We start from the raw sequence: 27,560 nt of genomic DNA on the forward strand, positions 1-27,560 counted from the left end.
TATATATGTATATATATATCTTTTTTTTTTTTTTTTTTTAAATAAACCTGTATATTGTGAAAATTTCCTCAATCTCCTTTCAGTATTCACCAGTAGAAGTGTATCCTTTGGAATTGACAGATTGGGAATTGAATCAGATAGAACACATATTAGAAAGTTCTTTCATCCGGAGTGTAATAGGAAGAGATGTAGGATTGAGTCAGATTAGATCAGTGTTCAGTCAAGGACCAGAGTGTGTATGAGCACCTTCCCTCATTTTCATATAACGTTTTTATTCACTTAGTAGCATGACAAATAACCCCTTGATGATAATAATCTAGACAGTAATTTATATATTTCTAAAGTTTGGAGATGAAGAATTTGCCATCATGAGCTTAAATATATTTTAGTAATCAGAAATCTTCGTAGTAGACATAAAAAGGTGCTCTTACACTATAAAGGAATACTTGTACACAGCTTACCACTATTGTTTGGATTTGGCAATTTAAAGGGAGCAGTTAGAGTGTTTTCCAGAGTAAAGTTTAATTACCCTCCTGCTTACTCTCCTCTTATTGTGGATGGGTCTATATCAGCCTTTCTTAATTGTTTTACTTCTGAATAAACCTTGAAATAATTTGGAGGTCCAGGGGAAGCCCTACTAAAACCAACTAATTGAGATCAGTAGAAAAAAATGTCCTTTACATTGGGGGTCAGTGGAAAAAATGTCCCTTACATTGGCGTTCAATAAAAAAAATGTCCCTTACATTGGGGTTCAATGAAAAAAAAAATGTCCCTTACATTGGGGTTCAGTGAAAAAAAATGTCTCTTACATTGGAGTGGAAAAATGTCCCATACATGGGTGGTTAGTGAGAAGAAAGTCCCCTTTACAGTGGTGGTCAGACTGCCACCTTGACAGGTATCTAAAACGATCATCGAGATCAGGCAGTTGGTTTTGCCAAGTGAAGTTGGCCCTGAAAATATTCTGCCACCATCAAATGAAAAGTCAACCAGCCACAGCTCAAGGAATCCCTAGCAAGCTCTAGAGGAACTTTAGGGTTCTTTGGAACCTTGGCTGAGAATGGCTGGTCTAGATAAAAGGAAATTTTGTTCTTAATTTCAACTCCTGTGTTAATTTTTTCTGTCTGACTATTGAAAACTTGTTTACAATAACAAATTGACATTTTCAGGAAACAGATGCCATATTATCTATTACTTTATTTATGATAATGCTTTAATAAAAATAGTTCTATTTACTCAGTATTCATGAATGTGTTCTGGACTGGTTACCTTGGGGTCGTATCTAGAAGCTTGACAATTACAATGTCAGCTGTGCAGCTAGACCTAATACTTTGTGACATGTTTGTATATCTCAGGTTTATAGAGTAATGTGCTACTGCCGTCTGAGTCACACAGCTTAACACATGGCTTCACACGTGTAGACTGACAAACCACAATCTGACTGAATCAGGTAGGAGGAATTTACTTCTGTGCAAACCTGTGTTGTGGACCAAGGTTACAGAAAGTGAAAGGTGATCAGCTGGGCACTCTGAAGTGACCATTGCTATGTTAAAGACTCTGAAAGCAGCTCTAGTTAAGCCAGACATGGATCAAAATTCAGTTGCTTCTGCAGGGATCGGACGAATTTCGATCCATGTATAGGTAGGACGGTGGTACAGAAGTAAACGACTTCTGTATAACTGCTCTGTTGGACTTTCGCTTTTCAATAAAGCTATAGCTGGATATTTGGATGGAGAAATTGAGTCAGCTGCTGGTTGATTAAAGAAAATTGCACCTCTATGGCCAGACTTAAACTTACCTGAGTAACTGTAAAGTGAAGTAAAGGCAAATAAAGGGGAAGGGAATATGCATTTTTCATAGGAAAGCTTACACAGTTACAATAGGTAAATATTGAATATTCATATTTCTTTATAAGCCCAGCAAGTGATTGCTTCTCCATAATTGCTAGGGCATACCTATTTACAGGGGGAGCATAGAAAGGGTTTTCATGTGTTCCTTTAAATGACAATAATCTCCTTTAAGTAGCCATTAGACCCTTATTACCAATAGTTGCAGATCAGTAAAGCCGGCCATAGATGGTTCGAATCCTGGCTGGTTCAGCAGGGACCAGCCAAGATTCAAACCATCTATGGACAGGCTGATTCCCAAGTCAATCCATCGATCATCTTGGGCACAATCAGCATGCCGGATTTTTACATGCGATCATTGCCAGCGGCTTTAGCCACTAGCAATAATTACTGTGCTCTCCCAGCAGGGATAGCTCCCTGTACCCCCACCTGGGAGAACACAATAGCTCCACAGGAAGGATTCCCCCATCAACACTCATTGTGTTGATGGGGGAATCAAGTGATTTTCTTTTCTGCAACCCATGATTGCAGGAAAGAAAATTGCATCATCTATGGCAGGCTTTGGATTTGCAATAAACAAGCTGTCTATGAAGTACTAACAATTGGAAAGGATAACCCCTTTGTTGCTAGATACGTCCACATTGGAAATGTTTAGCAGATATCTAGTTGTTCTTTCATGTCAGTGCACAGATAAGCACACTGACCTAATTTATTAAACTGAGTAGTAAGATGAAGTACAGTGACGTGAAGTGAAGAAAATCAGAGTTCACTTTACACCAGGGGTGTCCAAACTTTTTCAAAGAGGGCCAGATTTGATGAAGTGAACATGCGTGAGGGCCGACCATTTTACCTGACATTCTTTGGACCATTCAAATTAAATACAAACTAACTATTTTATGCAAAGTTTATTGCAAACGGCATACTTTTCCTTTCATCACATGGATGACAAATCTAAACGGATGTTAAATCGCTCCACCTTTCATATCTGAAGGCCAGATGAAAAAAAAAATCCAGGAAGCTGAAATATATGTCAGGAACATTGTAAAGTACATTACATATTATTGATAATAAAGGTTGTCTGTCAACTTTTAAGTTAAAAAAAAATATGAACAGGAACATAACACCAAGTATACATGGTGTGTTCAAATATATTGATAACTGATTTAGACCAACTGACGTTAACTGAGATTTTACAATGTATTAATCTCAATCCGGAGCATGCGCGCTCCCTAATCAGTCACACAAGGGTTAACCACATATAAGCGCTATATGAACCCACCGATGATGATTAATGATGGCAGCAAAAAAAGTCATGAATGATGCCAATGTATTTTTCCAAATTACCTGTGGGGCCGTATTAAAGCAGCCCGGGGGCCGCATTTGGCCCGCGGGCCGGAATTTGGACATGCCTGCTTTACACATTTAGTCATTCAGAGGAAAGCTCTGTTTTTTTGCAAACTCTCCCTGCATAGTACAGTAAATAATGGCCTCAATGCGTCTCAGCACTTGCATAATTAAAATACAAATGTACACTACATACTTTCCTTGGCTGAAAGATCTGTAGGAATGTGAATCATTTAACATCTGCCTACCACTCAATTTACATGGGTCCATTTTATATAAATCGTATGCATATAAAAATGTCTCATTTGGTAAAAATGAACCTGGCCCTAATTTGAAGTTACGGTATATGCACCAAATGTGCTGTGTAATTTAGGTGAGTCCTGAAATGTTCCAGGAGGCTAAGAAACACATTGAGAGGAATTTATCAAAGCTGGAGCAGCCACAATCTGCATGGCAACCAATCATCTTCTAGCATTTAATTTCATAGCTTAACTTAAGTTAAAGATAGAAGCCGATTGGCTGCTCCAGGCTCTGTCTGCTTCAGTTTTGATAAATCCTCTATTGTACATAGTTCATGCATATTATAGTATAATGAATCAGGAATTTTAGGGAATATAACAGTTTTCAGGTTCACTTGGCTCTGGAAGGGACAGGTACCTTATAGGTCGGACATGAAGTACAAAGGGTACACAAGACATGCTCTGTATGTACTGCAGTGTACAACCTACATCAGGGGTGTACTTACAAGGGTTGCAGTTGTGACCCAAACCCATGCTACCAGGGAGTCCGGACCCGTGGGGCCCCCCCTGTACGCCTGGATTGGAGGAGCAGCGGTGGTGACTGCATGTAGAGGAACGGATATCTACATTTTCCTCGTAGGAAGGAGAAGAGGAGAAGCGGACATTCAGCTCCTCTATATGCAGCTGCCCCCGCAGCTTCTCCTATCCAGCTTCTTTATTTTGCCCCCTGTGTGCTCTAACAGCCCCCCTGCCCTCTTTCCTGGCACCAGTGCTCTTTTCCCTATTCCGCTAGCTGCTGCAGGGAAAATGCCAGGATGGAGAGTGGGGAATGTGTAATTTACGGGCCCCTTCCTTTTTTGAATGGAGAGTCAGTGATCCGTACCAATCACTGACTCTGTCCATTTATAACTGAAACATAGTAAACTGTTTTTACTATGCTTTAGTTTGTGAATGAAGCTCTGTATAGCGCAATTCCTGTCCCTTCTTTCTGTGGCTGCAGCAGTGTTCATTTTGTGGTTTTCTTCAGCTGCATGTTTTCAGTGATGAAAACTAAATGAAAATATTCAGTTACAATTCAGATGATTAAAATACGACAAAAAATGGCATTTTAGCCAAAAGCGTCTGACTAAATATAAAAGGAAATTTGATGTCAAAATTAGCCGTGGTCAAAAAGCATTATTCTTGTTTGTTTACAAAACCCGGTTTTATTCAAAAAGATGTTACTTGACATTTGTTTTAATTATTAACCGGTTGCCGATCGCCCTATAGCACATATATATATACACACAGTATCTCACAAAAGTTAGCACACCCCTAACATTTTTGTAAATATTTTATTGTATCTTTTCATGTGACAACACTGAAGAAATGACACTTTGCTACAATGTAAAGTAGTGAGTGTACAGCTTGTATAATAGTGTAAATTTGTTGCCCCCTCAAAATAACTCAACATACAGCCATTAATGTCTAAACTGCTGGCAACAAAAGTGAGTACAGCCCTAAGTGAAAATGTCCAAATTGGGCCCAAAGTGCCACTATTTTATGTGTCCACTATTGTTTTCCAGCATTGCCTTAACCCTCTTGGGCATGGAGTTCACCAGAGCTTCACAGGTTGCCACTGGAGTCCTCTTCCACTCCTCCATGACAACATCAGAGATCTTGCCCTCCTCCACCTTCAGTTTGAGGATGTCCCACAGAGCTCAATAGGGTTTAGGTGTGGAGACATGCTTGGCCAGTCAATCGCCTTTACCCTCAGCTTCTTGAGCAAGGCCGTGGTCATCTTGGAGGTGTGTTTGGGGTTGTTATTATGTTGGAATACTGCCCTGCAGCCCCGTCTCTGAAAGAGGGGATCATGCTCTGCTTCAGTATGTCACAGCACATGTTGACATTCATGGTTCCCTCAATGAACTGTAGCTCCCCAGTGCTTGCAGCACTCATGAGGGAAGACAGCGCAGCGCCTTCTAAGTGCAGCAAGACATTTATTGAAGTATGTGCAGCAATATTACACTCACATTTAGTCGGTGAATAAGATGCAGTTTGTCAAGTAATGTTGATCATCAGGAGCATCACTGGAGCAGGTCCTGGTGGTGGAGGCAGTGGATCCCGGTGAGAGCGGCAGGGGGTTCCTCCGTGTGTACAGGGATGGCCTCGGTGGTGTCCGTGGGCTCCTCGTCAACTGGTGGAACGCTGGCACTCGTGGGTCCTGGGATCCTGGAGTCACTCCTGGCGGTGATGCGGGATGCTACGGCGACGCGTTATCGGAGCATGCGCTCCTTCCTCAGACGGCCTGAGGAAGGAGCGCATGCTCCGATTGTCATTGGTCCCCAAAAAATGATCAACATTACTTGACAAACTGCATCTTATTCACCGACTAAATGTGAGTGTAATATTGCTGCACATACTTCAATAAATGTCTTGCTGCACTTAGAAGGCGCTGCGCTGTCTTCCCTCTTGTCTCCCCCCAAAGATTTCTTCTGTCTCTTCCGCCGGCAGCCGCTACAGTGGACAGCTACCCCCTGAACTGTTTGGGGGTCCCCCCACCCCTGGTGTTTCCCTTCTCCCCCTCCCCCGGGTCCCCAGGACCAGACTTTTATTTTATTTTTTTTTTTGAGACCTCTTCTTGCGCCAATTCACCACCAAACCCTTGCAGCACTCATGCAGCCCCAGACCATGACACTCTCACCACCATGCTTGACTGTAGGCAAGACATGCTTGACATCATCTGAACCAAATCAGTTTATCTTGGTCTCATCAGACCACAGGACACGATTTCAGTAATCCATGTCCTTAGTTTGCTTGTCTTCAGCGAACTGTTTGCGGGCTTTCTTGTGCATCATCTTCAGAAGAGGCTTCCTTCTGGGACGACAACCATGCAGAGCAAATCTGATGCAGTGTGCGGCGTATGGTCTGAGCACTGACAGGCTGGCCCCCCAACTCATCAACCTCTGCAGCAATTCTGGCAGCACTAATATGTCTATTTCCTAAAGACAACCTCTGGATAGGATTCTGAGCACGTGCACTCAACTTCTTTGGTTGACCATGGCGAGGCCTGTTATGAGTGGAACCTGTCCTGTTAAACTGCTGTATGGTCTTGGCCACCGTGCTGCAGCTCCGTTTCAGGGTCTTGGCAATCTTATTATAGTCTAGGCCATCTTTATGTAGAGCAACAATTCTTTTTTTTCAGATCCTCAGAGAGTTCTTTGCCATGAGATGCCATGTTGATCTTCCAGTGACCAGTATGAGAGAGTGAGAGCTTTAACACCAAATTTAACACACCTGCTTCCCATTCACACCTGAGACCTTGTAACACTAACAATTCACATGACACCAGAGAGGAAAAATGGATAATTGGGCCCAATTAGGACATTTTCACTTAGGGGTGTACTCACTTTTGTTGCTAGTGGTTTAGACATTAATGGCTGTGTGTTATTTTGAGTTATTTTGAGTTATTTTGAGGGGACAGCAAATATACACTGTTATACAAGCTGTACACTCACTACTTTAAATTGTAGCAAAGTGTCATTTCTTCAGTGTTGTCACATGAAAAGATATAATAAAATGTTTACAAAAATGTGAGGGGTGTACTCACATTTGTGAGATACTGTATATGTGATCCTGCACTTCTGGGTATCGGGCGCGAGTGTGCACCACTGGCGGCTTGCTCCCGCTGTGATTTGACACAGCGGGAGCTGATCAGCTGGTCCCGTAGACCTGATGTTCACCGGCACCCTCTAATCGTTCAGTACACAAGGCTCTGTAAACAAGGCAGATTGCTGTTCTGTCAGTACGGAAGGTATGGATCCTGTGTTCCTGTAAAGCAAGAACACCGATCCATGCATGCCTTCCACTAATAAAAGCACCTCCCCCACTACACTGAATAACCAGCTAGGCACACATTTATCCCTTTGATCGCCCCTGATGTTAACCCCTTCCCAGCCAGTGTCATTAGTACAGTAACAGTGCATATTTTAGCACTGATCACTGTAATATTGTCATTGGTCCCCAAAAAAGTGTCAAAAGTGTCAGTTAGGTGTCTGATTTGTCCTCCGCAATATCGAAGAAAAACAAATTCCATAAATATATCCTATAATTTGAAGACCCTTAAACATTTGCGCAGACCAATCATTATTTGCTTACTGTTTTTTTTTTTTTTTTTTAATCAAAAATATGTAGCAGAATACATATTGGCCTAAGCTGATGACAAAATTGTTTATTTACATTTTTATATTTGATGTCTTTTGGAGCAGAAAGTAAAAAAATATTGTTTTTTTTTTTTTCAAAATAGTCGGTCGTTTTTTGTTTATAGCGCAAAAAAAAAAAAAAAAAAACGCAGAGCTGATAAAATCCCACCAAAGAAAGCTCTATTTGTAGGAAAAAAGGGACATACATTTTATTTGGGTACAGTGCCGTACGAAAAAAAAATGGCAGCAAAAAATTGCCTGGTCAGGAAAGGGTTAACCTTCCGGATGTGAAGTGGTTAACAGAGAAGTGTTAAAGTTTTTATATTCAGGTAATATGTGTAATGGCATTACAGCCAATAGATACTGGTGTGAATACTCCTGCGTTACCAAATTACTTATGTGACTCGTGATATTGTGTGTTAGTATTTAAACAACCATCAATGTAAATTAAGGCTAGGTTTCCACTAGTGCGGCTACGAAGTCGTGCTACTTCTAGCACGACTTCGTAGCAAAAGTAAACCGCGGCTTCAGTTAGACTTGTCCCTCATATATAGAGGGAAGTCGCGCTCAAAAGTAGTACACGATTTACTTTTGAGGTCGCGGCAACTGAAGCCGCGGCAGTGGAAACGTGCCCCATTGAAAACAATGGGGTTTGACTTGCTGTGCGACTTGACATGTGTCAAGTCGCACCGCAAGTCGCACTAGTGGAAACCGAGCCTAAATGTTTCTATTAAGCTTGCTGCTAGCATGGATAGTGTTCCCACAATGAGTTATTCAATCTCATTAGTGTGAAGTGCCGCACTGCTATAACGAGCAATGGTGCTTGGGTTAATTATGCCCTTGTAAATATTGCATATATCAATACAATAAAATAATTACAACCAAAAATTGATAATATTAGATAATGCTCTTGTTAAAACAATTCATTAACTACGTGCAAACACCATAATTAATTGTGAGGAAAGTCCATATTGTCATTGGATAATTGATTAGAATAGTGACTTCTGTGTTGGTTCCCCCCCCACGATAAGTAAACCATGTTTAGTATATACTGGACACAACGTGCTGTTTGTGGGCTCCTAGAACTCTCTCCTCAAATATATGTCAATAGTGCTTGGATCAATAAGTACACCTTATGTTTTCCTTTTGGGTGGGTGCCACTCTCTCCTCCTGTCCTTATTCACTCTCCAATTCACTCCTTTTTAACCACTTTAATACAGGGCACTTCCCTCCCTTCCTGCCCAGGCCAATTTTCCCCTTTTAGCGCTGTTGCATTTTGAATGTCAATTGCGCGGTCATGCAACACTGTACCTACACCAAATTTATGTCATTTTCCCCCTACAAATAGAGCTTTCTTTTGGTGGTATTTGATCACCTGTGCGATTTTTACTTTTTGCTAAACAAATAAAAAAAGACCGAAAAGTTTGAAAAAAAAAAAAAGTTTTTTTGTTTATGTTATACAATTTTGTAAATAAATAAGTTTTTTCCTGCACTGATGAGCACTGATGAGACTGCACTGACAGGCACTGATGAGGAGGCACTGATGAGGAGGCACTGATGGTGTGGCACTGATGGGGTGGCACTGATAGGCGGCACTGATAGGCGGCACTGATATGCAGCACTGATAGGCACTGATATGTGGCACTGATAGGTAGCACAGATATGCAGCATTGGTGGGCACTGATAGGCGGCACTGCTGGGCACTGATAGGCGGCATTGATGGACACTGATAGGTGGCACTGACGGGCACTGATAGGTGGCACTGACGGGCACTAATGGGTACTGATAGGCGGCACTGGTGGACACTGATGGGCACTGATGGGCGGCACTGATGGGCGGCACTGATGGGCACTAATGGGCACTGATAGGCGGCACTGGTGGGCAATAATGGGCACTGGTGGGCGACACTAAAGGATGGCAATGATGGGCACTTGTGGGCAGCACTGATAGGGAGGACACTGGTGGGCATCACTGATGGGGAGGGCAATGGGGGGCTCCCTTAACCCTGATTGCCATCCCTGGTGGCCATAGTGGGCATCCCTGGGGTCATAGTGGGCATCCCTGGGGTCATAGTGGGCATCCCTGGTGGATCTAGTGGCATCCCCCCCCCGAGGGTCTGCACTGGTAATCAATGATCTGATTACCAGTGCCGACCCCCCCCCTGTCAGGGGAGCCGCCGATCGGCGCTCCTTTACTCGTGCCTGTCAGGCATGAACGAAGGAAAGCCGATCAACGGCTGTTCCTATTTACTATGTGACCAGCCGTGATTGGACATGGCTGATCACATGGTAAAGAGCCTCCGTCAGAGGCTCTTTACCGAGATCGGAGATGCAGGGTGTCAGACTGACACCTCGCATCACCGATCGCCGCTCTGCGCGCCCCCGGGGGGCGCCCAGAGCTGTGTTATCCTGCCGCCGTCATATGACGTCCGGTCAGGATAACACAACCACATTCCCGCCGTCAATTTGTAATAGGGCGGGCGGGAAGTGGTTAATATGCAGGATGTGTGTATAGCTTCTTTAAATCCTACTTACGGAATCATGCTGACATTCTGCATAGCTCTCAATGAAGGAAGTGAAACTATAAGACTCCCATAGTGTAGTTTGTTAAAAATATACATCCATTTATTCAATAAGTATCCACTCACATTTAAAAAGTTAAAATCAAGCATAAACAATACTGAAACCAAAATCCTAGAGCATCCTACCGCATCACTTCCAGTCCACGCCAACCTCTCCTCTCGCCCTACGCGTTGCGTCACGCTCACGTGATTTCATCAGGGGGCCCACACTTGTGAATGCACCCTGCCAGTGATTACATGTGAGAACCCCAGCGGGGGTTCCTATTATTGGCTGCGTGTAGGCAACCCCATTGAAAGCAGTAGGAGGCTGCTGGCTTTTGCAGTTAATCACATCTACTCGCATGTAATCATTCATGTTGCAATCACATGTGAGTGACCCATATTGTTCACACTCACAAGTCCATTGCATATCAATGTAAATGTCTCAATGGGAAAGTATGACCTGGAGATTAGGGTTAGGAGGGACTAAAGAAACCAAAAGCTCTTCACTGAACCATTGTGCACCCCAACTGAAGCTTCTGGATGTACAGATAGCCAGTTGGATGAAAAAATGTAATGAAAATGTAAATTACACCAAAATGAAATCCTTTACAGAGAACATATGAAAAAGTGCTGGAATTTACCAATACAAAGTGAGTCCTAAAAAATATAAGGGGTGGAGCCTAATATGACCAACCATTGTAAGTAGGTAAGAACCCTTTTATTCCCTCTACTACTTTAGCAGGGGTCTTCAAACGTTTCAGTATGAGGGGCTGCATTGTTTGTTTTACAAATAATGGCAAGGAAAAAAAATCCCCTTTAGGGTCCCCCTTAAATCAGGATCCCCATCAGAGTCCTGCATTCAGTCAGATTCCCTTATACATCAGTTTCTCCATCAGAGTTCCACCTTAGATCAGGGTCCCCATCAAAGTCCTCTCTTACAAATGCAAAGACTACAGGCAGCCTCAGCTGACCTTAATCTTCAATAAGTGCACAATGAGGATAAGCCACTGACCCCAGCTGCAGGCTGGATAAAATCTTGCAGTGGGCCGTGTGTGGCCTGTTGGTTGTTGTTTAAACCTCTTCACTAACACTATAGGATGTAATTTTCATAAATACTATAGTTGATGGTTCCCGCTGCTATCAATCTATCTAATGAGCATCTGAGACAAAGGTTGGAGCTGCTGGGCTCCTGCTTGTTGCTGGAACGTTTGGGGGGGGGGGAGGGGGACATCTGCAACCAAGACGGTTTTTCACCTTAATGCATAGAATACATTAAAGCGGAGGTCCAGCCTCCTTGACAATTTTTTCAAAAAGCACTGCTGTAAGTGTAAACCTTCTTCTTACTTACCAATTTGTTATTATCCACAGGATCCCAGAAGGCAGGCTGTGACCATTCATCACGTGGGCATCTGAAGCCCGTTCCTATTTGTTTCCGGGATTCTGAGCAGCCGGCTCGTGCCTGCGCAGTAATGGCAATACATGGCGCGGCGTTTTGTTTACAGGTTGCAATAACAGTGTCATCATCGGCAAAATTTCACACCCCGTTGTTATGGCAACCTGTCAATCAGCACAGAACTTCCTGTCTCTAAATACCGCGAGATTTCATTGTTAGTTGTCCCTAGGACTTCTGAGATAGATGATGCCGATATCCCAAAGTCCTAGGGAATCGCCTAATGACGAAACCGCCTAGGCGGTCGGGACAGGAAGTGCAAATTGCAGAGAGAAAAATAAGGTACTTAGCAATAAATAAAAAAAAAAATGATTGCCATTACATACTGTTCTGCGGGGTGGGCATTGTCTTGCAATGTTCATGAAAAAATGGGTGGAACTCCGCTTTAAGGCTCGGTTCACACTGATGCGATGCGGGAAGGCTGCGAATTCGCAGCCTGTTCCCGCATCGCACACGCACCCCCGGCAGTTCACACTGCCATATGCGATCCGCTGGGGGTGTCAATGTAATCTTAACGACACCCCCAGTTTGATCGCATATCGCAGTGCGATCGTGCAGTTCGCACAGGATCGGATCGCACAAGTGTGAACCGCTGTGCGATCCGATCCTGATGCGGCAGCAAAAATGCCTCCTGTGCGTGTTTGCTGCGGGTGCGATGCGATTTAGCCATACAAACTGTATGGCTAAACTCGCACCGCACAGCTGATCGCATGTCATGTCGGAGCAGTGCGCTCCGACATGACATGCGAACCCCGCACACGCAGTAGTGTGAACCGGGGCTTAGGTGAAAAACCTTGAGCATTTACAACTCCTTTATTCATTTTTATTTGCCTTTGACTAGGGCAGTATCGGTGAAATCCTTTGCCTAGTCTATATTACTACTCACAGGTATTTTCTTGAATTTATCGACCCACGAGGAGTTTGTCCTCTTTTTATGAGAAATATTCATCTGCCATTTTTATATTCAATTTAATAATTCAACACACATTGGCACTTCCTCTTTTTACAAACACATGATTAAAAGATAGGTTCAGGATTTAGAAAAAAAAAAACTACCTTTATACTCGCCTAGGTGGATACAGCTTTGATCTGATGCTGTATCTGTCCCCCACTGGCTCTGCACTTAGAACTGAGCGATCAAACACAGCTGATCCCTCAGTTCTCAGCATTCTGTGAGCAGAGAGACGGGGATTGTCAGTCTCCAGCTCTCTGCTCTGCCCCTCCAGCAGTCACTGGAGCATTGGGCTGTGAAGGGGTCGGGCCGGGCCGTCTTAGGCTCTCAGACCTATGGTTGGGATCTTTTCAGAGCCTGGACTGGCTCTGCGACGTCAACCGACACACTTCTGTGATACATAAGAGAAGCAAAGCCAAAATATCTTTGGCTATACTTCTCATTTAAGCTCTTTACATTTTGTAAACACCTTGTGAGATGAGGATGCTTACAGAATTCCTTCACTTTTCATACTAAAGTCTCATTTTCTGGACATGAATAGACAATGATAAAAGCCACAAATGGATGTTAATTTATGTTACCTTATGCTAAATCTGCCCACCCACTTGGGATGTAACCCATTACCTATGTTAATTTATGTGCTTATAACCCTAGGCACCTGATGTAAAAATCAACTATGTTATTTACATTGTGCTCACAGATGTATTAATAAAGCTGTGATAACAGGAACACGTTGTTCCTGGAGAAGGGTGTGGTCCATATTGACAGTACAATATCACAATCAACTAAATACAAAAGAGGGTCTATTTATACAGCAGTTGTTAAACAGACATCAGAAGCATTTGTGCAAGTTGAAGAAAGTGCCATATTGTTTCTAAGGGATTAATGCCTATATCATCAGCTCCATCTAGTGGCTAAAATGCAGTATAGTTTTCTAAATTTAGGTTTTTAGGAAAGCTTTACTGCATTTTGGCCACTATATGGGGCTGACGATAAAGGCACTAAGAAAAAATATGGGATACAGTAATCCCCCGCTCCATCGCGGGTCAGTTTTTGCGGTCCTGGTAATTTGCGTTTTTTTTTGTAATGTTATTTTACTATATAAATCATTAAAAATGAAATATTTTTGTGTTTTCCATAGCTCTTGCTATGTCTCTTAGTATCTTTTATGTGTTTAAATGAGTTTCTATTGTTTTAAAAGTGTGTTTAAAGACCTTAAAATGCTTCTACACATACAGTGACAGTAAAATAAACATGCCTACAATGCATTTTAATAGGGTTTTTCTATTTTGCGGAATTTCACTTTTCGCGGCTGGGTCCGGAACGTAACCCCCGCAATGGAGGGGGGTTTACTGTATTTAATTTATTTGTACAAATGCTTCTGACTTTTGTGCAGGAAATGTTTTATGAATAGACTCCATATGAATGGAATATAAAGTATTTAGGTATATGACACATTTTCCACAACCTAGCTATTTATCAATGTACTTTTCCAACAGTAAACAATTCTTATTTAGGTTCCATTTACAGAATTTTGGAAACGTGCCCATGTTTTTATATATGATTTAGCCTATTATTGTTGTTATTAGCATTAGTGTTTCACAGTGACTGTGAGCTAATGCTATTTACTCAATTAAATCACCCTTATTTATTGAAACATAAACATCAAAGAAATGTTGAACATCAGTGAATTGTTTTACTACAACGCAATTACTCTAGAGATGGTATAATTTAATGGAAGAGATTGGTTGCTATTTCCCCAGTGCTGAGACATCTGTTTATATATTTCTTTGTTTTTTTTTTATCCGTGATTGGATGGTGCACTGAAAATTCTGTTTAATAGAATACATTTCAGAGACATTCAAGCTATTTATATCAGAGCCCTGGGAAGAGTAATGATGATGTTTATAGTTTTTGCATTATGGGATGAAACTGTGCACTTTGCTAGACTTAGTTCTGAAGTGTTAGAATTAGTTTTAATCATACTTAATTTCTTGTTTCTCTCACTTCTCATTTTGTGAATTAGATTTTAACCATTTTCCACCGAGGCCAAATCTGACATTTCTCTCCTACATGTAAAAATCATCATTTTTTTACTAAAAAATTACTTAGAACCCCAAACGTTATATATATTTTTAGCAGAGGCCCTAGAGAATAAAATGGTGGGTGCTGCAATTTTTTATGTCACATGGTATTTGCATCTTTTTTTTTTTTTTATGGTAAAATGTAAAAGTTAATGTCACACTGAGAAAGTAGATACCCAACATGTCATGCTTTAAAATTGCAAATGCCTGTAGAATGGTGCCAAACTACGTTACCTGAAAAATCTTTTTTTTCCATTTAGAGTTGCACAGGATATCTGGTGCTAGAATGATTGCTCTCACTCTGACATTTGCAGCTTACAAATGTGGCGTGACCACCATTTACATATGCGTGCGGAACCTATGTGTGCGTTTGCATCTGTGCATGAGCCAGTGGCGTAACTAGAACCTTCAGGGCCCCCGATGCAAGAAACCATTAAGGGCCCCCTGGATGGGGCCCTTCCCTCCCAGCCTGGTGGTGGAACGCCAGGGCCCGTTGCAAGTGCAATGTTTGTGTGGTAGTTCTGCCATTGGTGTCAGTAGTTTTTTATTTTAATTACATTTTTCTACCATTTGCTTTATTCATTTTTTTTTCCAATATGGATGGTAGGAAGATGACAAGGGGGATGAAGATGACAGGGGGTGGGATGGTAGGAAGATGACAGGGGGGTGAAGATGACAGGGGGTGGGATGGTAGGAAGATGACAGTGGGGATGAAGATGACAGGGGGTGGGATGGTAGGAAGATGACAGTGGGGATGAAGATGACAGGGGGTGGGATGGTAGGAAGATGACAGGGGATGGGATGGTGGGAAGATGACAGTGGGGATGAAGATGACAGGGGGTGGGATGGTAGGAAGATGACAGGGGGTGGGATGGTAGGAAGATGACAGGGGGGATGAAGATGACAGGGGGTGGGATGGTAGGAAGATGACAGTGGGGATGAAGATGACAGGGAGTGGGATGGTAGGAAGATGACAGGGGGTGGGATGGTAGGAAGATGACAGTGGGGATGAAGATGACAGGGGGTGGGATGGTAGGAAGATGACAGGGGGATGAAGATGACAGGGGATGGGATGGTGGGAAGATGACAGTGGGGATGAAGATGACAGGGGGTGGGATGGTAGGAAGATGACAGTGGGGATGACGATGACAGGGGGTGGGATGGTAGGAAGATGACAGGGTGTGGGATGGTAGGAAGATGACAGGGGGGGTGAAGATGACAGGGGGTGGGGTAGTAGGAAGATGACAGTGGGGATGAAGATGACAGGGGGTGGGATGGTAGGAAGATGACAGGGGGTGGGATGGTAGGAAGATGACAGTGGGGATGAAGATGACAGGGGGTGGGATGGTAGGAAGATGACAGTGGGGATGAAGATGACAGGGGGTGGGATGGTAGGAAGATGACAGGGGGTGGGATGGTAGGAAGATGACAGGGGGGATGAAGATGACAGGGGGTGGGATGGTAGGAAGATGACAGTGGGGATGAAGATGACAGGGAGTGGGATGGTAGGAAGATGACAGGGGGTGGGATGGTAGGAAGATGACAGTGGGGATGAATATGACAGGGGGTGGGATGGTAGGAAGATGACAGGGGGATGAAGATGACAGGGGATGGGATGGTGGGAAGATGACAGTGGGGATGAAGATGACAGGGGGTGGGATGGTAGGAAGATGACAGTGGGGATGACGATGACAGGGGGTGGGATGGTAGGAAGATGACAGGGTGTGGGATGGTAGGAAGATGACAGGGGGGGTGAAGATGACAGGGGGTGGGATAGTAGGAAGATGACAGTGGGGATGAAGATGACAGGGGGTGGGATGGTAGGAAGATGACAGGGGGTGGGATGGTAGGAAGATGACAGTGGGGATGAAGATGACAGGGGGTGTGGTGGGGTGGTAGGAATTTTACATACACCCCCCCAGCTCCTTACTCCCCCAGCTTCACACACCCCTCCATCTCCATACACCCCCCCCAGCTTCACACACCCCTCCATCTCCATACACCCCCCCAGCTTCACACACCCCTCCATCTCCATACACCCCCCAGCTTCACACACCCCTCCATCTCCGTACACCCCCCCAGCTTCACACACCCCCCCAGCTTCACGCACCCCTCCATCTCCATACACCCCCCCCAGCTTCACACACCCCTCCATCTCCATACACCCCCCCCAGCTTCACACACCCATCCATCTCCATACACCCCCCCAGCTTAACACACCCCTCAATCTCCATACACCCCCCCAGCTTCACACACCCCTCCATCTCCATACACCCCCCAGCTTCACACACCCCTCTATCTCCATACACCCCCCAGCTTCACATACCCTCCATCTCCATACACCCACCCCAGCTTCACATACCCCTCCATCTCCATACACCCCCCAAGCTTCACACACCCCTCCACCTCCATACACCCCCCCATCTCCATACACCCCCCCAGCTTCACACACCCCTCCATCTCCATACACCCCCCGGCTTCACACACCCCTCCATCTCCATACACTACCCCCAGCTTCACACACCCCTCCATCTCCATACACCCCCTCAGCTTCACACACCCCTCCATCTCCATACACCCCTCCATCTCCACCCCCCTAGCACCATAAACCCCCCCTGCAAGTTAGTATTAGTTATATAAACATCACAGACCTCAGATCAGAGCGGCGCTGTTGCAGAGTGGAGAGAGTTGGTCCCACCTCCTCTCCTCTGTGTACTTTACAGGAAACACACAGGAAGGGGGAGGGCGGGTTCAGTGCTCGCCTCTGCTCTCTGCTCTCACACACAGGCAGCTGGGGAGAGAGACCAGCTGCCGTGTGTGTAACTCGCTGAGGATCAGGGATCTCGGTCTCAGCTGTGCTTGCCGCTACTCCTCTCTATACATACAGGGGGCCCTCTCAGGCCCCCTGCAGCATGGGGCCTGGTCGCCATGGCGACCTCTGCGACCCCTGTACGTCCGCCCCTGGCATGAGCACAGGTAGTCTGGAGCACTTTAAATGTTTTTATTTTATTAATTATTGTTTTAAAAATTTTCGATCAACTTTTTTGCTATAACAAGGAATGAACAACATTCCATGTGAAGGCATGAGCCGTAACAGGTCCTCAAGCCTCCAAAGCTTCTGATAAAGCCAAGGTTGGTTTGAAGGGATGCTGTACAAGCCAGTAGCGGCTTGTCAAAAAACAAACCAAAACTGGAAGTGACAAAATCCTCATCACTTTCAGCTTCTGAAGTCACACAGGAGGGAAAGGAACTTCAGTTCCTTCCCTCTTCCTGGGGAATGCGACTGCAGCGGTTGCGTTTTTACAAGGTTCTCGATCGGATGGGAGAACCTGTTAAAGTTAGAACCCTCTTCCGCCACCTGTAGAAGTGATCAGTTGGCTCTATAGCCACCTAAATCACTTCTGCATTACAGAAAATTGCTGAAAATTTTGATACCAGGATGATGCCTGTAGCTACAGGGACCATCCTAGTATAACCACTGAAACTCTAGGACATCATAAGGCACTCTACGGGTGGCAAGTGGTAATGTACAATATTGGTTTTGTAAGCCTGCATTCACACTTAAGCAGAGCGTAAGCTGGGTGTATTCCTGGTTTTGCAGGGTTTTTTTTCCAGGTATTTTTGTGTGAAGCCTCAGGAGTTTATTTTCTGGGCAGGACAAGGAGAGAAGAGCAATTCTATAGGACGGTAGGAATTTTTCAGGTGTCAAAAAGTGTAAAAATGTGAATATTTGTTTACAGGTGCCACCATTGCAGTTTGTGGGACCCAAAACACACTTTTTTGAGTTCAGGATGACTCCATGTATAATTGCAACAGAATAGTTAGGCACAGTTAGGCACATTCAGGCATAGGGGAACCGTCAGAAAAAAAACTCTGTGTGGGGGTTTTGGTGCAGGTATCCCAGGGAATACTTTACGGAATCAGGGGGTACTTCTGTGCCCTTGATTGTAGGGGAACTGGATTTAGAGAGGGCCCTGGGGGGACAGAATCAGCATGTGCACATTGTATTGGAATTGCCCTGGCTGTGCCCCAAGGTAACTGCTCCTGCATCTCTTTTCAATAGGAGGAAGGGACATCTCTTCAGTCTTGTTCACACTTAATAAGCTGCAATAAAGCCAGCATGCATCGCAAGGTTTATGCACATTGCCATATATTTTGAATAGCAGCCCAATACACAAACATTGTTTAGCACTACTCCCAAGGGAGCTGCTAAAGACGGGTTCCCCTGGGTTACCATTAGCAACAACAGAACATTTAGACATGTTTCCTAGTGATTTTACCTCAGACAAGGACCAGTCCAGTTTCTTTGTTTTTTTAGGTTTTATCAGGAACTTGGATAGGAGAAGGGATGAGTGGGATACCCTAACAGAACTAAACTATGCACAATGAGCAGGATGATCTGATAAATGCTGATTAACGCTGGTTAAATGCTGATTAACGCTGGTTAAATGCTGATTAACGCTGTTTGAGCTAGTCATGTCTAGGCCGCTTACTGTACTTCACCTTTGACTGTGAAAGAGTCCTAAGCTTCCTAAGGTACTCCTTTCCTGAGGTAGCTGACTTTAATAGCAGACTGCACTGCTGAGCAACTTCAGGGCCGTTCCTGGTGCCCCCTTTAACCCCTAATCTTCAGGGCTTCACAACTTGGCACCCACTTTACTACAACACACTAGGTTAGCTGGCTCCTTGATCCCCTTGATCTCTCTAGAGTGATCCCCTCTCTTAGGCAGACCCCTGGGCAGGTGCTTAAGTACTCATGATACTATTTTTCCAGAAGAATCCTGCCCAGCAGCTCCACTTGGTCAGCACACACTGGATCCTCTGCAGCACAGCTCAACCCCTGGTCCCTAGGCTGACTGCCTGGACCACCTTCCTCAGCAACAGGAGGAGAGACAGCTGTCACCCTCCTCCTGGGACCTAGCTTCCCGTCCGAAGACCACCCTGTCACATGCTCCCCTCCTATTTATGTCCAATCCCAGGATGCATTGCAGGAATGCCCTCCCACTGGAACCTCCCACTGGAACCTAGCCAGTGTGCCACTGGCTAGGTTTCCTTTACTGTCCAATAAGGTCCCTCATTGGCTGCAGTGGGGACACTCTCTCAGACCAAGTGAATCACACTTAGAAATATGTGACAGGCTAAACTAGTACATCAGACCCTCCTGATAAGCAGAACAGGGTCACAGATATGTTTTACCTAGCACCTATCTAAGAGGGTGCTACATCCACCCACCTCCAAAAATGAGCCACGTCCCTTTGGCTCTGGAGCAGCCGCCCCCTACAAAAATCTGCCAAAAATCAGGAGTATTCCCACTAACCTGGAAGGGGGGAAAAGGGAGAAAAGAAAAAATATACAAATAATAAATTAGGTGCAAAAATATATGTTTACATCTGCTGTACAAATTTACAAGTGGGGTGCATAAAAAGGACGCACCCTCACCAAACGAACTCTGTTTGGTGAACGAGTCAACAAATATATACATACAGCCTAGCTGACTACCTCTAAGGTTTAAAGTTCCCTGTAGAAGAGAAAGCAAGGGTTAAGCACACTGTACATATTCACAATGACATTGGCTATCTTCAATTTGGATAAGAAGACCCTCTCCATAGAGGCAGCCTTCTCATCCGGTTAACTGACTTCTCTGCTGAAGTCTTGACACAAGGTTCCTCATCCTCTTGATAGGCAAGTCTGTGGCCTATCACTAACTTCCTAATGCAGAGTCAATAGAAAGAGTGAGTGCAGCATTCCTTTACAGTAGTCCACCAGCACTCTTACTTGTCTTGAGACAGGATAGGTCACTGGAGCCTGAATGACCCATAGTCCTGCCAAGTCAGGTTTGTCTTCTTTAGGGGCCTCTGGCACCAGAGCAGAGCACCCCCCATCAGACTTCCTGGATGCACCGCCCATTCCTGTAACGGTCACCCGCATAGTCCAACTTTTTGGCCCGATGGCCCAAAGATAATCTCATCAAGCTGTCATTTGTTATCCACTGGTATTTGTAATCCACTGATCCTGGCCTGATGGCCCAAAGGATCTAAGAAGTTAGAGTCCCTTTTTGGTGACCCTGGCCCGAAGGCCCATGTGACATTAGAAACATGTGACAGGCTAAACCAGACCAGACCCTCCTGATAAGCAGAACAGGGTCACAGATATGTTTTACATAGCACCTACCTAGGAGGGTGCTACAATTGTACTAGAATTATAGTGCAGTGCAGCATACCACAAAGTATGATGTGGGTATTATGCACTGCAGGGAAAAAATAAATATTGGTGTTTATTTGCTGCATCCCTAATGTATTTATACATGTTGATCATATCCCCCTTAATATCCTCTTCTCAAGAGAGAATGAATTAAATTCATCTAATCTTTCCTCCTAGCTGAGCTCCTCCATGCCTCTTATCAGTTTGGTTGCCCTTCTCTGGATTTTCTCCAGCTACCCGATATCCTTTTTGAGAACTGGTGCCCAAAACTGAACTGCATATTCCAGATGAGGTCTTACTAATAATTTGTACAGGGGCAAAAGGATATCACTCTCTCTGGAGTCCATGCCTCTCCTTATATAAGAAAGGACTTTGCTTACTTTGGAAACCACAGCTTGGCACCCAGATCCTTCTCCACTATGTATTCCCCCCGTTGTTCTCCCCCTAGTATGCATGATGCATGCATATTCTTAGCCCCCAAGTGCATAACTTTACATTTATTAACATTAAACCTCATTTGCCACATAGTTGCCCAAGGTAACAGTGCATTGAGGTTGGCTTGTAAGTTGGAGACATCATGTAAGGAAGTTGCCATTGCTGATCATTCCTTCTTAAAATGCTACTTGCTTGGCTTTCAAGTTAATGCATTCAGTGCTTCCTAAACCATTGTCCTTTAAGAGGAACTGCAGTCTGCTCATATAATTTGACTCTCTACTTGCCAAATATGCTGCAGAAATCTCCCTCCACTAAGTCTGGCTGCAGCAATTTTAACTGTGGGCAGCCAAAGCTGCTGCCTGTTCACTTTCTGGATTTACACAGAGGCACACACACACATATACAGAAAGACAGACACACTCACACACCACTGCTTTCCTGCACATTTCTCTTCTCCTGATGAATACTCATGGATCTCTTCAGTCTCCTGTTTTCTGCCCCCTCATCCAGCCCCCTCCAGCTCTGCAGCTCTCCTTGGCTCTCCTATGACTCCCTTGCTCCCTTGCTCCCTTGCTGAATCCCTCCCTCCCTTGCTGGCAAATTCTCACAAGAGTGAAAGAGAGAGCTGTGCATGATTTCATTAGCCTAGACCAGGGGCGTAACTACAGGGGTTGCAGGGGTTGCAATCGCTACCGGGCCCCATGCTCTAGGGGGCCCGGTAGCAAACCTGTGGGTGAACTTCCAGGATCGCAAGGGTCACACTTGCGACCGGACCCTGGCATTGCACCACTGTGGGGAGGCCCCAAGATTGCAGGAAGGGGGCCCACAAGATTGCAGGAAGGGGGCCCACTGCAGAACTTGTGAAAGAATCCTGCTGCGGGACCGTAATAAAAGGCCATGCAACTAGTGCAAAGAGCCCCAGGATTAGTGGGAAGAGCCCTGGGCTTGAAGGTAAGGGCCCTGGCCAGGGGTCTGAGGGGCCCTTCATGGTTTCTTGCATCAGGGCCCTGAAGGTTCTAGTTACGCCTCTGGCCTAGACTAATTACCAGAAAGAGAAAGTGGGCTATATAAGGTATTTACTAGCAGAAAAAAGTATTTTACTATCCAAAGTTAAAACAACAAGGGCAGACGATTTAATAGATGGAAATATGAAAAAATGACTGGCTTTTGAACTGAGCACTACTCTACACTTTAACAAGTATAGTGATAAGAAATTCTTAGAATTTTCTGACATTCTTTGTTATCATGCATGTCTTTGGCCTGTGTCTCATGTGTCCTGTCTGTGTCAGACAGTACACATATGTTTATTAGAAGAAGGCCAGCAATTGCAGCTTCTCTTTCTCTCATGACAAAGTCACATTGACACAGTAAAGCTATATTCACCTGGATGTAAAAATGTTACTGATCTTTTTATGCATGTTTTTTTAGCATAAAAGTTCCTGCTTAATGATCAGTAAATGCTTAAGTAAAATTGTCCTGTTTTTTTCCCAATACCTGCATTTGACATACATGCATATGTCCTTAGATGTAGATTTTTTGATTTTTGCATTACGGATCTGAGTGCAGTGCATGTTTTCACGTCTGTCAAAATGTCTTCATTGAAAACAATGCAACTGTGTTCAGATCTCTAAATAAAAAAAGCTTGTGTTTTCTACAGCTGTGTGAATGAGGCCTGAATCATGTGTACACTAAAGTCTTGCTCTCATCTTGCCCAACCACTGAATTCTATGTAGTCCTGCAAGTCCCAGCATGACTTCTTGGACTACATAGCCTGAATTTATATATCGTGTGTACACAGGCAGAAGAATATTAGACAGGGATCAGTAGGGGTCTAGACAGGGGACTATAACTAGGGGTCATTGGCACCAAAGTATGAATCTGTTTATTTTGGCAGTAACTATCTTTGGCAGACTAACGTGAAGAGAAATATTATTAACTCAATAATGACAAAGTGCCTTACAATATACATGTTGAAAGGTTGGGATGAATACACAATAAATCCTATCTTATATATCTATTGTGGTTTGTACAGTGGTTTGGACATATTGATTTCAGTGGACTTGGTTTATAATCTAATTGGGTTCACCAGTATACAGTAACTGCTTACTTAATATATCACACAATTATGTTTTTGGCTTAGTATTTTTTATGCACTGTTTCTATGAGAAATTTTATTATACAGTATATCTTTTATATTTACACGCGGAGTCTGATGTATGGGAGTATTTATACCTACAGAATGTTATTAGATTCCTATTAAATAAGTTAGGAGTATTATCATTAGTGTAACTGGAACATGTTGTCGTGATTATGGGAGAATTATTTATAGACTTGCATTTATTGCTAAGTAAATGACTTTGAAATCATTGTAAACCTCAGACATCAAGTATGTACAAAGCATATCCCTCTATAATATGTACTTATCACATTTAAGAGCACTAAGTGTCATATCTGCCTGCTTATGCATATGCACATACTCGCACCTATGTTGAGACTCCCATTAACTTGGACCATAAGAGCCTTGGTGGCTACTGTGGATAAATAGATAATGAATATATACAATCAAAAATTATTATATATCAAATTAAATAATTGAATAATTGAATTAGTTGGTCACTACCACCATATCATTAAATTCGGCCTATAGTCCAACCTACCTCAATATATCGCAGTGGCAATATACAGCCAGAGTGCATGGGGGCATTTCATTGGGACAAATATATCCAAATATCCTGTATCTTATGAGCCACCAGGCAGAACAAGTCTGTGGGACAAAAGCATGTACAAGGATTACATGCTGCCAAGATATAGTTTAAGTCATCTACCAATTTCTGTGTAGTTAGAAGTCCATACCTGTAGCGTGCTCATATCCGGAAAGCCTGCCTAAGGGTATGGTAATGATGGGGCCTTAAATAGACCACATTCATTTAGATGGCGCCAAGAGTGTCCTTGCACTGCCCCCAACAGTTGCGTCTGAGGCGGAAGATGTCATCCCGCCACCGGAAGTGATGTACTCAGGTGATAGAGAGCATCGCAGCATCCCCGGATGCTGGAAATAGACTCACATCAGTGCTCCTAGCAAACCAACACATGCACCCTGCGCATTTAGGCCGTGAGGGATATATATGCCATGCCAATCATGCCCGATGTCAGAGGTGATGCGGCTGATAAATGTCAGAGTCTCCCATAGCCGTGTAACCTATGCAATTAACAGAATCATGGCGACATTACAGTGCAGACAACCTACTTTCTGAATGAAAAAAATGTGAAATAAAATGCGAAAAAAATTATGCTATAGACCGCAATCTGGCAGTAGTGCTTAGAAAGCTCATACTGCCATGATCCGTAAACCAATCGGGATCAATATCATATATGCCACCATATTGTACAGATAATAAATTTGATTAATTAAGACAATGCTTCAAAAACTATATCTATAATATTAATCCCCATTACAATAATGCCTTATACGGCCGGGTTAACCTAAAATGGAAATGATTGTTCATCTGTGTGGAAGATAAAACCACACACCATCTACAAGGGAAGGATACTTCACAAAAAGGGTTTGAAACTGAGTATGTCATTGAGGCCGGGGGACATAGTCGCTCTTAAGTCATATATCCACGTTGCTGTTGTCTTGAGGAATGACGTCTAAAACAGTAAACCTAATAATTGATTGGCCAAATTTATGCTTTAGGCCCACGTGACCTCCAATGGGGGTATTAATCTGACCATTATTTATATAGGATATGTGATCCGAGATCCTTTTATACAGTGGTCTAATCGTTTTGCCCACATAGAAGGCCCCACATGGGCAAAACATGATATAGACCACTGCCTTCGTTTGAAAAGTGACATATTAATTGATATATCTCCTACGGCCGTAAGGTAACATGAATGAATCACCTTGGATGTTGAAATAAAGATAAACAACTGAACTATGCAGGAAAACATAGGAACTGGGATGCAGAAAAATGGCAGCAGGTGCTTTGGACTGATGAGTCAAAATCTGAAATATTTTGCTGTAGCAGGAGGCAGTTTGTTCCCTGAAGGGCTGGAGAGATGTACAATAATGACTGTCTGCAGGCAACAGTGAAATATGGTAGAGGTACCTTATACCTTTGGGGCTGTATTTCTGAAAAAGGAGTTGGAGATTTGGTGAGGATCAAAAATGTCATCAATGCTGAGAAATGCAATCAGATATTTATCCATCATGACATACCATCAAGGTAGCGTGTAATTGGCTCTACATTTATTCTGCAGCAGGACAATGTTTTCAGGGGATGTCTTATTTACAGTATGTACAATGACTATCTTCAAATGGTTGTAACCCTAAAATAAATATCCTGATCCTTTAAAGCATGATAGACCGCACAGTGCTTGTGCTGTGTCATTTAGCCCTCTCTATGTTCTAAAAAGCCTAGAATAAAACAATAAAATGTTAAAAAAAAAGTTCTCTACCCCTGTCAGCTCAGAAATCAGCATTATGACATTCTGTCCAATGCTTATGTTTATTCATTCCCAAAAATAAACCTTGGATAAAGTCATTGTAAAATTATGTAATCAATTTTGTTAAAAGATTATATAATGTGCAGTGTGTCTCCTTTTGTAACTTTATTGTGGAAAATACCTTATTAACAGCGCCGCTGGGCGCTCACGTGACCCTCTGGAGCTCTACTTTCCCTCTCTGAATACTGCAGAGGGAGGGGCTGAGATAAAGGATTTTACTAGGGCTTATTTTCGGGGTAGGGCTTATTTTGCAGCCATCCCTGAAAATCATGCTAGGTCTTATTTTCAGGGTAGGGCTTATTTTCAGGGAAACAGGGTATATTCTGTCTTCATATTGTCACCATCTAAAAGGGTGTTCTGAGCAATAATGTTTAGCTGATGTTCAAGTGCATGTGTAGACAGGAAGTGTCTGCAGGAGGCTACCAGCAGTAAGAGGTAACAAGGAAGAAAAAGAGAAAAAAATCAATGTATAATATTATTATTATTGTATTTTTTTTATAAGCAGTGCTTTTACAAAATAAATTCCATCCAGTTAGATTGTACAGCTACTTTTTGTACAATTATCCTCTGTGGGTCTGCTCACCCCCAGTTACACTACCTCCAAGTCTTATACTTTTTTCTACTCCTCTAAGATCCACTCGATGTGGTCCACTTGGCTCTGCACAACCAGACTCAGCCAAGCTCTGCTTTTTCCATACATGCTTGCTATGATCCATAGGGAAAGGCATCCTACATTGGAATGAAAGATAGGAAATGAAGGAGTCTTTTTTGACATTGTACAAGTAGACTAAAAGTGTATAGTCTCAGCAGACTGAGCTGATACCGCAGTAGAACATCTCATATTGTGTATATCCAAATACATCATAGTTCCTCTCAAAACAACATATTTAACCTGTTGAGATAAATTACTTTATGACTATTGTTATATATTTCTAACTTCTTCCCAGTTCCCACTCCAGAGCTACATTAATATGTTTATTGGAAACCAGGGATAATAAATTAATTAAGGCTTGTCTAATACATGGTTCTGAATAAATCTAGATCTTAATTAAGATCATGATATGCCTCAATAGGGTGAAAGGTTGTAACCCTTTGATCAAATAATTGGTCTGCAAATAATAACTGCAAATCCATAAATATACTGGCATCCTTCAGCCCAAATTGCAATTAGTGAGGAATGAATATGACATCTTAACACATAACATTAATGTTTTTCCCCACAGAGGAGAATACATGCTGTGCACATGTTAATATTCCCAGTCATTTTCTTGCTTCCTGCAATAATTAAGTAAAAGTAAAAGTTATTATTCAACTGCAAATACTCTGAAATTGCAAGTTTAAATAGTGTATGTTATAGGGTGACCACTTGTCTCGGATTTCCCGGGACAGTCCCACATTTTGCAGGTCTATCCTAGGCCCTGGGCACCTTCATTCTGGGACAATACAGTGTCCCAGAATGAAACTGACTGATCCTAATGACAAGCCAACAATGGAAACTGTCAGTCACTCCTTTACCAGGGTGTTCACCCTGCCGAACACCCTTGCAATGCACTGTGCAGTGCATTCTGCTCCCTGATATGGCAAAGCTTTGCCCAATCAGGTCACAGTAAAAGCTGGTTGTTAAGGAGCGGGGCCGGGAAGCCGGCCTGTGGCATCCTTAACAACCAATGAGTCATCAGCTTTCCCCCCCACCTCAAAGTTGTTGATGGGTTAAAGGAGCCTCATCCCCACAACCCTTGCCAGTGGTCGTGGGGGTAT

The 27,560-nt window shown here is 43.4% G+C and overlaps 1 protein-coding gene across 1 annotated transcript in view; it reads left to right on the forward strand.

The window, feature by feature from the left end:
- GPR50 (G protein-coupled receptor 50) overlaps positions 1–27,560 on the forward strand; it is a 217,615-nt gene that overhangs the window by 1,157 nt on the left and 188,898 nt on the right. The window lies entirely within an intron of this gene.

Source organism: Pelophylax lessonae (genome assembly GCF_965119305.1).
Source record: "Pelophylax lessonae genome assembly, chromosome: 7".
NCBI lineage: Eukaryota > Metazoa > Chordata > Amphibia > Anura > Ranidae > Pelophylax > Pelophylax lessonae.